Source organism: Columba livia, chromosome 3 (assembly GCF_036013475.1).
Source record: "Columba livia isolate bColLiv1 breed racing homer chromosome 3, bColLiv1.pat.W.v2, whole genome shotgun sequence".
NCBI lineage: Eukaryota > Metazoa > Chordata > Aves > Columbiformes > Columbidae > Columba > Columba livia.
The window spans coordinates 83,415,301-83,427,315 of record NC_088604.1 but is presented as its reverse complement, the minus strand read 5'-3'; the positions used below and the strand labels follow the sequence as shown (position 1 = coordinate 83,427,315).

General features: G+C 40.1%; 1 protein-coding gene across 6 annotated transcripts in view; it reads left to right on the top strand.

The window, feature by feature from the left end:
• The window catches only part of SMYD3 (SET and MYND domain containing 3), a 406,076-nt gene that overhangs the window by 162,068 nt on the left and 231,993 nt on the right, over nucleotides 1-12,015 (top strand). The window contains exon 1 of one of the 6 annotated variants that reach the window (XM_065057922.1): nucleotides 1,853-3,694. The exons of the other annotated variants lie outside the window; for them this stretch is intronic. The gene's annotated coding sequence lies outside the window, so the exon portion shown is untranslated. Of the gene's footprint in view, nucleotides 1-1,852; nucleotides 3,695-12,015 lie in introns of those variants that run through there. 6 annotated transcript variants of the gene reach the window in all.

The window sequence follows — 12,015 nt, the reverse complement described above, 5'->3', positions numbered from 1 at the left end:
TAAGATTAATAAAGTGAATATATACATCTCCAACTATTACAAACTACTATCAGCAATCAGTAATGTAATATCAATGAATAGTATAGCAACAATCAATATTATAGCACCAACCAATTAGCTACACACTCCTACAGGTTACTATAAACTTCTTCACATTAGTGAAGCAGATTTATCAACAATATAACAGCGGATATACTTATGATCAGTTACTTATATGGATATCTAATCCTGGTATCAAGCAAATTATACATATTTCAGATGGGGCCAAAGTATCCCAGAGGAGAGGACAAACTGAAACAATCCCAAAAGTGGGCCCAGAGGGGGACCAATAAAGTAACTGAGTCTCACTTGGATCAAGTGCACCCTCAGCAAGTTTGAGGATGACACCAAGCTGAGTGGTGCAGTTGACACACCTGAGAGATGGGAATCTGGACAAGCTCAAGAAGTTGGCCTATATGAACCTCATGAGGATAAACAAGGCCAAGTGCAAGGTCCTACACCTGGGTCAGGGCAACCCTCAGTATCAATAAAGGCTGGGGGATGATACCTGTGGAGAAGGACTTTGGGGTACTGGTGTATGAAAGACTGGACGTGAGCCAGAAGTGCATGCTTGCAGCCCAGAAGGCCAATTGTATCTTGGACTGCATCAAAAGGAGCGTGGCCAGCAGGTTGAAGGAGGTGATTCTGCCCCTTTGCTCTGGTGAGACCCCACCTTGAGTCCTGCATCCAGCTCTAGAGCCCTCAGTACAGGAAAGACAGGGACCTGTTGGAGAGGGTCCAGAAGAGGCCATCAAGGTGATCAGAGGGCTGGAACACCTCTCCCGTGAGGACAGGATGAGAGAGTTGGGATTGTTCAACCAGGAGAAGACGTGGCTCCAGAGAGACCTTATTGCGTCCTTTCAATGCTTAAAGGGGGCTTATAAGAAAGATGGGGACAAACTTTTTAGTAGGGTCTGTTGTGGTAGGACAGGAGGTAATGGTTTTAAACTAAAAAAGGTGGATTCATAATAGATGTGAGGAAGAAATGTTTTATAATGAAGATGGTGAAACATGAGAACAGGTTGCTCAGAGTAGTTTCCATCCCTGGAAACATTCAAGGCCAGGCAGGATGAGGCTCTGAGCAACCTGATCTAGTTGAAGATGTCCCTGCTCATTGCAGGGGGGTTGGACTGGATGACCTTTTAAAGGTTCCTTCCAACCCAAACTGTTCTATGATGCTATGATCTGTGCCATGGGGTCTGCAGTCAGGTAGGGCATCCTAGGTGAGAGTCCAAGAGCTTGTAGAAAGTTTGATCAAAATTCAACCTATTTAGGAAAAGTGTGAGAAGTTCTTGGAGAAACCTTCTTTCCCCTTTTTCTAGACTATTTTTCACCTTTGCAGACAAGAAGTTGCTGTTTCAGTTCTTTGTTTCTGTGCTTATCAATATTATCTGAGGATGTCTCTGGTTTCTAGGTACCCAGCTGTGCTTCAAGGCGGCTGGCTGCACTTTTCAAGGATGTCTTCAAGGTTCCCAGCTCCCAGGCTGGCAGGCATTTTCTCTACCAGTATTTTTCAGCAGACGTTCTATTTTGTTCAGAAATTTCCACCTTTTAAGCCAGCCACCTTTATGGCTGCACACATCAGGCAGGCAAAGCAGCATCCCTCCCTGTGTCACTCTCCGTGGCCGCCCCAACACCCCAAACATGGTGGGTGTGGAGTGGCAGCAACTCTTCATCCCACATGATCTTATGGTGCGCTGACCTGTACTCTGATCATGTAAGGACACGGCATGTGGGACTGCTCTGGATCAAGAGACCTTTAATTAGCCATTGATTCTCACTTTTCCCCCATACAAACTGGTGTTTGCTTGGCCTTTGTGCTGGGCAATTTCCACAAAAGGGAAGGCAGCTGAATGTTTATCTCACACAAGTTCTTCTGCAGCACCTTGCATGGTTTAAGATAATAAATGGTACTATTGCTGGAATTACTAAGAATATCCGCCTGCTAATAATAGCCATTTCATGAAATCTGGAAACAGAAATTATAATGTATTTAAAGTGGTTTTCTGTTTATTTGGGCCGGTCAAGAGTAACTTATTAGTGACTTCTAGTAAAGCTGTATGCATGCTGGAGTTACTATAAAAATCCCAATTTACTCATGAAAGTGATAAACTTTGATAATTGATGCCAGTAATTTATTTTTCTATTTTAAACTGAGATTAGCACTTGCAGACAGGGAGTTGAAGTTCATAATTTACAAGTGCCAGAGGCACTGGTGGGCTATGATGACAAGCCTTTTAATGACTGTGGTAGGTTTGATATTAAGCAAAGCCACTGGAATTGCTACATGAATATTCATTTTAATGACATATATTGGTAGGCAAAGAATTGCAACTTGCACAATATAGCTGTCTCTTAAAAATTAAATGAACGTATGGTAAATGATAGGCATTTTAAAGAAGCTCCAAATAGTTTCATTACAGTTAGCTGGCAGTGATGGAATTAAATAATAATAAGGAAAAAAGAAAAGCTTTCCTTCTGTGTGTGGACTGAAACTGTGATTACACTGGTATCACATGTATAGGATAAGTGAGAAGGGACTGCCTGTACTATGTGAAATTGCTGACAGCTGTTAAAATCAGTCTTGTACCCTGCGCAAAGGCATTAATCATGTTGCTGACTACATCTGTTCTTGGGAAAGGGGACACATCTTGCCTTTGAGGACAGTTACCTGGCTAGAAAAGGCTTGTTTCCAATTGCTATGCAGACCCACATGTCATACCATTACTGCAGACTGCGAGCTCATGATAAGAACTAATTGAGTAGCAATTCCTTATTTGCATCCCATTTTTGATTCCCAGAAATCAATGAGTAACCTGAAAGTCATGACATTGTAGAGGTCAGTGTGTGCACATACACTCCAGCAAGCCACAGAATTTGATTAGCTGAAATTTTTAACAAGGTTTTTGTACATTTTGGAGGGGTTTAATGTGCAACACAGCCAGCCGTCTGTCTCGTAAAACTGGAGGCTGTACTCGAGTATCATTAAAGCTTGTGCCGCTGACATCAGACGGTGATCTTGGAGTTTCTGGTGAAGTGTCATGATGCTGAGGAAGCAAATTTAATAATTATTTCTGACATTGTTCCTGCACTGCCTAGAGAATACAGGATTTTCAGGGCAAGCCTAGGAAAAGAAGGTACTCCACTGAGGGAGATGCTCTAATACTGAAAACATATATGCCGAAAGGCCAAGGAATAGCTTTTTGTTCCTCCAGAACAGCCACCCTTGCTTCATACTAAGCAGGATTTCTAATATGACAATTAATCTAGAGTCTCAGGTTCTGCAATGCAGTGTGCAGTATTCTGCATAAATAATGCTTTAAAAAAACAGCTATTCTGCAGCAAACTTAAAACCTAGGAGTGTCAATTAAATATAATGTGCTATACATACATCATAATAAATGGCCTTGATACCCCAGAAAAGGTTTCTCCATGCAGCTTGTTTACATTAACAAGTTGCACGAGAGCAGGAAGGTCAGTAATCATTGTTCACACACAGTCTCTAAATTGTCCATTAGAGCACATGTTAACAGTGCCATGTTTTTTAAAAAGGAAAGGCTATTTGTTTATCTCTGTTCAGTGAAATGAGGTGGTGGCAGGAGAGGATGAGAAAGGAGAATTGGCAGAAGAGAAAGAAAACCAATACAGGGAAAATGTAAGTAAGATTTTTGTAAATGTTCTTCTATCATATTGTGCTACTTGTTTTTCAAAAGGGAGCAAGATTTTAAGAAAAGGAAAATAAGCTTCCAGAAGAGTTTGATTAAAAAAAAAAAGGCAATAAACAAACAAAAACACCACCAAGAAAGAAAACCAAACCCAAACAAAAAAACCACCAGCACATGAACAACAACAACTTAAACAACAACTCCAAACTACCAGCCATTTGATATGCAGCAATACAGCAATATTTACATTTAGGAATATGCATTAAAAGGGGAGGGAAGCATGAAATGCTTTCCAACCTTCAAACAAATGGCTAATGTGTGCACTAGGACAAGTCTCTTTGCATCTTAGGCATTTTCATTTACTCATTAATATGACTAGAAGTTATAAATTTATTTACTATTTAAAATTTTCCTCTTTAGGGAATGAAAGATTTCCATATTACTACAGCAGTAATTTCCTCAAAGTGTTGTAATTCCGCTTACTAATTGGGAAAATCTTTTCAATCCTGTGGACTGTTTAAAAGATACTAGAATGGTTTTCATCTGAGTAGCTAGCTGTTATGCAACTTGTATGTTAATGTAATAAAAATAGCCTTTCTCTCTAGTTACTTACAGATTTCATACACAAATATGCGTGTTCTTACCTATTGCTACGTTACTGTGCATGCATAGAGCAAAGAATATCATATGCTTTTTGAACTCCACATGTCTCTGAAGTATTGACGTCTTTTTAGTGGAGCTACTGATTTCTTCATAAAAAATAGCTAATACTGTCAGTTCTGATTGGTGTGGGGTTTTTTTTGTTTGTTTGTTTGTTTTAAAAGGAATACTATTTTTTCATTTTATTTAATGTTTTTGAATTTCATTTTGAACAAGCAGGATTTTCCTGATTTTTAACAGTAAAAACAAAAATCTGAAAATTCATTTGATAGGAGGCAGACTCATACAGCTGGAAATATATTATGAAATGGTGTTTTAAGAGAATTGGTAAGAAGATGTAAAATGATATTTTTAAATACAACATCATGGCAGCCAAAAGTACCAATTTATTTTATAGTTTCTACTGTGTTGAGACAGAGGGATACATTATGTTCATTCGCTGCAGAACAAAAAGCCTGCTCTTGAAGACAGAAATTCTTTTGAAGTTGCTATATATGTTAGAGAAAGCATAGTGGTACGTGACCCTCTGCAGGGCTGAGGCTGCCAGCGCCTCATGGCTCAGCCCCAGCTCTCCTGGGGGGCTGAGCCTGTGGAAATGGAGCCCCTGAAGGTGTTTAACTGAAGGACTTCATCTTTAAAAAAAACTCTCCAGAGTCTGCTGGTTGCTTCAAGGCACATGGAAGATACTTCAGTCTGTGTTGTTACCTGTGGCCCTAGGCAGAAGGAGAGGGAGGCCACTGTCTTGGCACTGCTCCCTTGCACCGTGCCCTTGCCAGGACTTTGCCCAGTGCTGACCCATTGTACCTCAGAGGTTCTGCTTACTGGTGAAGATGGTCAGCAGTGTGTTATTTGGTGCAAGCTTTGTGGTATTTGGGATTTTTTAAATGAGGAAATAACATGCAGTATCATCACCAGTGCTGTTCTAGCTTTTGTTGATCTCTGTAACCTGATCTTCACCAGGCTGGAACATTGCATGGAGAGGCAGAAAAAGACACAAGGATTTTGTAGCAGGAGATGATAAATAAGAGTGTGAGCAAGCTCTATAGCATGAAGCCATCTGTAGCTTCTCTCTTGTGGAGGCATGTTATGTTATGTTAAGCAGACTTTTGGAGGACTAGGAAGCTGGAATGGATTTTTATTTTATTCTAATTTTATTTTACTTATTTGTCTTCTTTAAACAGAGGTACTTGGTATTTGATGGTTTATGCAATAATGAACCAAATTTTAGCATATCGGAGGTTGTTATCTGACATTTCCACAGGATAGATTGCATATTGCAGCTTTTATACCATAGACGTTTAGGAATAGTAATATTTGAAAACAGAGACTGTCTATTCCACTACATTTAAAAAGACATTCCTTGCTTGAAACAAGTATGTCAAAGGACTATAGTTAGTGCACCAGAAAAGTGAGTAAATGCTTTGGTGTTAGCTGTACAAATACTATTGATTTGTGCTTCATTTGGTGAAATTTGGAGGGGGAGGTGTAGCTGCTCATATGGGTGATGGGCTGAGGGCTTTGAAAGGAGCACCCATCAGCAGGGGGAAGCGGGCACCGGGGCACACAGCTGGGGGTGAAGTGTCAACCTCACCGTTGGTGTCTCCTCAGTCTTCTTGGTCTCTTCCTCTGTTTTTCTTGGTGTGCTGCCAGGAAGGGTCAAGGAAGCACTTTGCGTTTTCTTCATGATAGAAACCCAGTGCCTCTCTCCCCTTCAGCAATATTACATCACCTCATTTTTGGCAGCTTAATAAAGGAAAGGTTTGGCCTCATCCTCTGGAATGCCAAGGATCCCTTCTGTGCCGTGACTTCCGTAAGAGACAGGGTTGGTCAAACGTTTTGAGGGAATGAAGCAATGCTCTTGTGCTGCAACAAGATGGTGAATCAGACCCTGTGTGTGGAAACAGTCGTTCTCTCCTGCCCACTGGAAATGTTACATGGATTTGAGAGTGCCTGCTCAGAAACCAGTGTGATGGGTCCAAATTTTCTAAACCAGTGACAATTATTTTCACAAGATATTTTGTACTTTGTGGTAGATTTTTGTTGCATATTTTGATCATGAGGTTTTAGAAAAAAAAGGATTTGATTTCACAAGCCTTTACTCTTCTGTTCAGTCCTGTTAATTTAAGTGGATTTTTCCCCTATTCCAACTTTATTAAAGATAAAATTGAAAAGATGTTTTTAACTACTGTTCATAAAGGTGCCACAATCTACAGTGTTTCTTACTGAATAGAATTTGAATTCAAAATGTCCTAAAAGATTAGTATTGGAGTCATGTAAAATCTTATCTCAAATACCCCTTTTTTTAATATGGGAGCTGGCTTCTACTTTGATAATGCTTAAACCTTCTGCTTTGTAAATAATGCATATGTGCTATGCCCCTATTCAGTATTCAGTCTATTGTTTTCTATTATCTTTCTTATTTATACAGTTTCCTTGCTGTAAAATGAAGATGATTTTGGACATATTCCCCCAGGACAGGAAAACTGTTAGTAGAATTCAATCCTCTCTCCTACAGAAATTTGAATATAATTTGAATGCATTAAAATTAATCTTAAAAGGTAGCATTCTTTGTGGAGAGGTATCAATAGGCATTTTGTAACAAGTATTTGATATGTCCTAGTAGTCTGCTGTTATCTTTCAGCAGTCATAAAGAAAACTCAAAAAGTGACTTTTGGAAGTCATTTTATAACGCATCAGAATATAATGAGAGTTTTACTTCTTGCAAATATGATTCTTGATATCACTTTGCACATAAATATGCTGTCTCCAGTGTTACAGCATACGAGGAGAAATGGCTTCCTGGGGATTGCAAGGAGGCAGCTTCAGTTTGGGCTGGTTTCCAATGTATTGCTAGGTCTGAAAACTCAACACATTACCTCTGCATGCTTCTGTTTTCCAAAGGGATGGACTCAGGGGCACTGTGCATCCCACGGCTGTGTGTGGTATTCTGTAGGCAGTTTTCTCAAAACTGTAAGATTTTTGAAGTAAGGAAATCCTCCCCTGAGGCTCAGGCTGGCACACCGTATTTGTCTTAGTAGGTCTTGTGCAGCCTTTTCAAAAACAGGCAACATGAAATTGTGGGTAAAAATTACCTATATGCATGAAGATTGATATAGCAGGCATCTAACTTTGCACTAGAAAAATGGCAATGTAAATGGAAGTTGAGTCAAGATAAGTTATACCAAAAAAAAAAAAAAGTGAAACAGAACAGCATGAATCCCTTTTTGTTGGACTCAGGACTGCCCCAGATGTAGAAATACAAAATGGTAAAGTCACAGAAGTGAAGGAACATGAGAGAGTCAATGGCTGTGTATAACAGTAGTTTCCTGGATAAAATAGCAATAATGCTAGCTTCTAATAGCCCATTATTCACAATTCAGAAGACAGCTTTCTAAATATTTTTAGTTTATAGCATAAAAATAAGTCATAGAGTAAAATAATTATATGTCAGACCATATGCTATCAAAATATTATGCTGTGTGAGGTGCCTTAAAGATCCTGTATCACTTAATCATTTTGTAAATATGGGTTTTCATTGAATATGAAATGTATGCACAGTAAAGGCAAATAATGTGGACAGTATGAAAATGATACATACTACAGTAGTAAATAATCCAGATAGTTGAATTTTTCTACTCAGGGAGGCTTAACTGTCACATTTTGAGTGGTATTGAACAGCTACAGCTGTGGCAGTATAACATATCTCTTACCAGAGGTGGACTTTGACTCAGTTTCTACCAGCTATAATTTATTTTGTCAAAGAGTGATAACTTTTAAACTTTGCTAATTAATTATTAGCTTAATACTTGGCAGTGTTGTTACTTTCCAGCAGGGTCTGAACTCAAGTTATTTATGATGGCAGTTCAGGCACTGGAAGTGATCAGTTTTCATGAGCTCTGAGTTATTCAGTTTTGTGGATCAGCACACAGTCATATACATAAGAAGAAGAAAGGAAAGCAGAGCAGTGACAGAGAAGCAGCTGCACGAAGAAGTGCAGCTCCCACCATGATGCAACAGCAGCAGAAATTGCATCAGACACAACAAAATATCAACGTCTTGATTTTTAGAGGCAAACTCCATTTTTGCAACCACAATTACTTTCAGTAGGAGTGTGTCTGTGCTTACACCTCTGTGTTGGGCCAGGGGTCCCACAGGCTATGAAATCTCAGGTCTCAAAGTTGACCTGGGTTCTTTAATTGGGACTTTCACAGAGAAATCAGAACATCTGCATTAGATACTGTCTCTTTTTATTGACTTTATGGTATTAGGTAACTCAAGCATCTAATTTACTGCCTTAACATTGGATACTAAACCCCTCCTTCCTATATATGGATAAAACCCAAACAGCTAGATAATCTACACATACAGTGCCATGACTTGATTCTGCCTTAATGAAGCAGTTGTAATCAGAATTAAGTGATAGCAGAGTCTGGCTAATCTTTTATACCATCTTGTAATGAGTAACGTAAGGTGGGCATTAACAAGGGCCTGTCCTTCAGGGGAGGGCTGGATTTCATGGGAAGGATGCTGGCCGCACAGGAGAGCTGTGATCAGGCACAGGGGCTGCTCCACAGGAGGGGGTCATCTGGTGTGCGTTGCCCCCTCAGTTTTGTGACATGCAGTGTCTTATTCAATTAGGCTTTCAAAGAAGATCAGAAAATGGGTCTCTGATAAGCTCTGGTGTTGCTAACCTCTGAATCTCATATTTCTTTTTCATCACCTTCCTTCAGAGGTGAGCCATAATTAAGCTTTGGCACTGTCTTACTGTGTCTAAGATGTTATATCATTCCTTTTATAAAGGAAACCCAGATATGGAAAATTATGGTTTTCTCTTGACGTTATGTTTACCAAAGACCCTGACTGAAGATATTTTGTGAGTAATGTAAATTGCAGTCTATGTCCTGCCATACATAATTGGGAAATTTCCTGAGTTTCATGAATATATAACGAATTTTTGTTAGACTTAATGGAAAAATTGAGGGAAATTATATGTATATCTTTGGATCTATCATAATTTTATAAAAAAATGTAAATGCATTATGAACTAGTAAAAGCCAATAATGTCTATAAAAAACCCACCCTATTACTATATTATGTTTTTGTTAGTGTTAATTACTGTCAAATTCAAACAGTTGGTAATTCTGGATTTTTTTTTTTCTTACTGAAGCTGATTTTGGGTGGGCTGAATGACTCTTGGAATATGAGTACCTGCCCAAGGAGAGCTCTGGGTGGCATTTCTATATTAAGTACCTCAGTTGCATTCCTAAGTCCAGGTGGGGATGGGTCTGTCCTCTGTCTATCTTTTATGCTTGTGCAAGCCTTGCTGCCAGTACATATGTTAAAAGACCGACAGGAGTATTGAAACTGATTTTTATCAACGGGCTGTAGTCACATGTCATAGATCAGAGTTATAAAAGACTGTAGCCTTCAGTATGGCAGTGAGCATACACTGCTGACGGTGGTGGCTCCTGTACATGTTGCTCCTGTGAGGGAAACTATGGGACTTGGTCCTTCAGTCTGTCTAAAAGATGCCTCTGTACGTCACTGCGCTCACACATTATACAATGCTCCTTCCTTTGATCAAGCACACGGTCCTTACTTAGATCCTTAGATTTCTGAAGTCAAACACAAGATCAGGAGTGATGCGATCTGTATTTACGTAATCTAGGTTTTGGTTTTCAATTAGGGAAATATGAGCGTGACCAAAGAGGCAGCTTTGGCTGGTTGACCAGCTGAACACCCTCAGCCCCACCGCTGTTTAGCTGCCAAGCAAACGGCACAGAGCATTGTCGTTTCCAGTGATCCCGCACTGTACACAGCCCAGTCTTGTATTTGCACCCAACCTAGTCTGTACCCGACACAGACCATTCCTGGCGTATACCCTGTTCCTTCTATCCACTTCAAAGTGTGCTCTCCCAAAACCAAAAGTGGAATAAGAGAACATACTGATTTCTTACTCTTACCCTGTAAAAGAGGTAAGGTTCAGCATACCAGTGGTTAGTCGTACTTAACAGGACACAACTGTCTAAAGATGCTGCACGCATTTTTAGTGTCAGCACATTTTATTGTTGCAAACAAAACCAAAATCTAAAAGCAAAATCCCATGTTATTTTTAAGCATTAACAAAGCTTCCCCCCCTACCCCCGCCCTTTTAAATAAAGTATAAAATAAAAAGAAACTCCAAACCAGAATGCTCTATTGCTAGTAGAGAATTCATAGCAAGTGTGACAAATTACTAGAGCACGGAGTTTTCGTTATAGAAATAATTTAATTTGAAAGTTACAGCTTGAGGTGTAGATACAGATACCTTAAATTGCAGAAGCTAAAGACAGAACAGACTTTACAATATTTAAACTTCTGCATGTAAAATTATGCCACTGTTGCTTGTAAATATGCTAAAAGCCTCCTGTAGTGTCTTGTAAATATGCTAAGCACCCCCTGTAGTTAGTTACCCCCCTACCATTATAAATGAGAGCAAAGAAAATGTGTTTCTTACATTATAGCTTCTTTTCCCAGGTGTAAATGTGATGTTTTGTTTGGCATTAGCAGCTCCATTCCTTGACTGACAGGTTTCGGAGTTTGCCATAATTGTGAGCCATGCTCACAGTGACTGTGCTTTAGAGTCAGCGGGGAATGGTGCTGTATGCTATTTTTTCAAAGAAAGGGCATTACACTGTCAACATCTAATAAATCCTGAAAGCTTTTTTTTTTTCCCCCCTCTCTCCTTCTTTCCCCTCTTGGTGTGTTTCAAATTACTGTAATGGCACAGCTACCTTTATATTACAGCATCATAGTCTGAGCTTCTGTAGTTATAATTGTCTTATTGCTCCCATTATAAACCTGACTTTCTATGTGTTATTGAAATAAGTGGTGTAGGTTGGCCTGACAGATTGTTCGTCAAATACTGTTCTCTGTTCCCATCCTAATATTCATTCCAGGAGCAAAACAGTCTAGGTGGAAAAAGAGAAAATGATTTCCAGGAAATCCTAGTTAACAGCAGTGAAAGAAAGGCTGACATGCAAGTGCTGCGTTGGTGGGAAGATGCCAGAGCGCTCCATGGCCAGGCAAAGCGTCAGCCACAGGCAAGAGACCCATGAAGCACTTGCAGGGTGCAAAGCCCAGATGGTGCCACTGGCAGGACGGTGCCTTTCTGCAGAGGCTGCCGTGGGGAGTGCAGAGCCTCCTGCCAGCACCTCTGCTCTGCCCCACCATCCGGGGTGCAGACCGGAGACCTGGGCAGACCCTGCTGGAGATACCCCGATTTTGTACAGACTCCTTCGGGGGAGGGTCAGGACAAACACTGTGAGTCCTGAGCCAGCTCCTCAGCTTGCGATGTGAGGTTGTGGTCCAGCAGCACAGGCCTCAGACTTTGTCCCTGTCTCTTTCCCAGCAGGAACTGTTTCACAGAGATGTGGGCCCACGGCGATGAAATGGGTTTTGCTCTTCATATTTCACTGACATTTGGGAGGAAGGAAGCCCAAGAACTATTTAAGAGTGATTTGGGGATCAGGAACAAGAAGAAAATATTATATATTTGTTGTGCAAGTCTAATTTTCCCATCAATTGCTGAGGCCAGCTGTAAGTTACATGGTTAAAATACTAATTCAGAAATCATTTATGATGTACTAAATCTGGAATATCCCTATTGAGT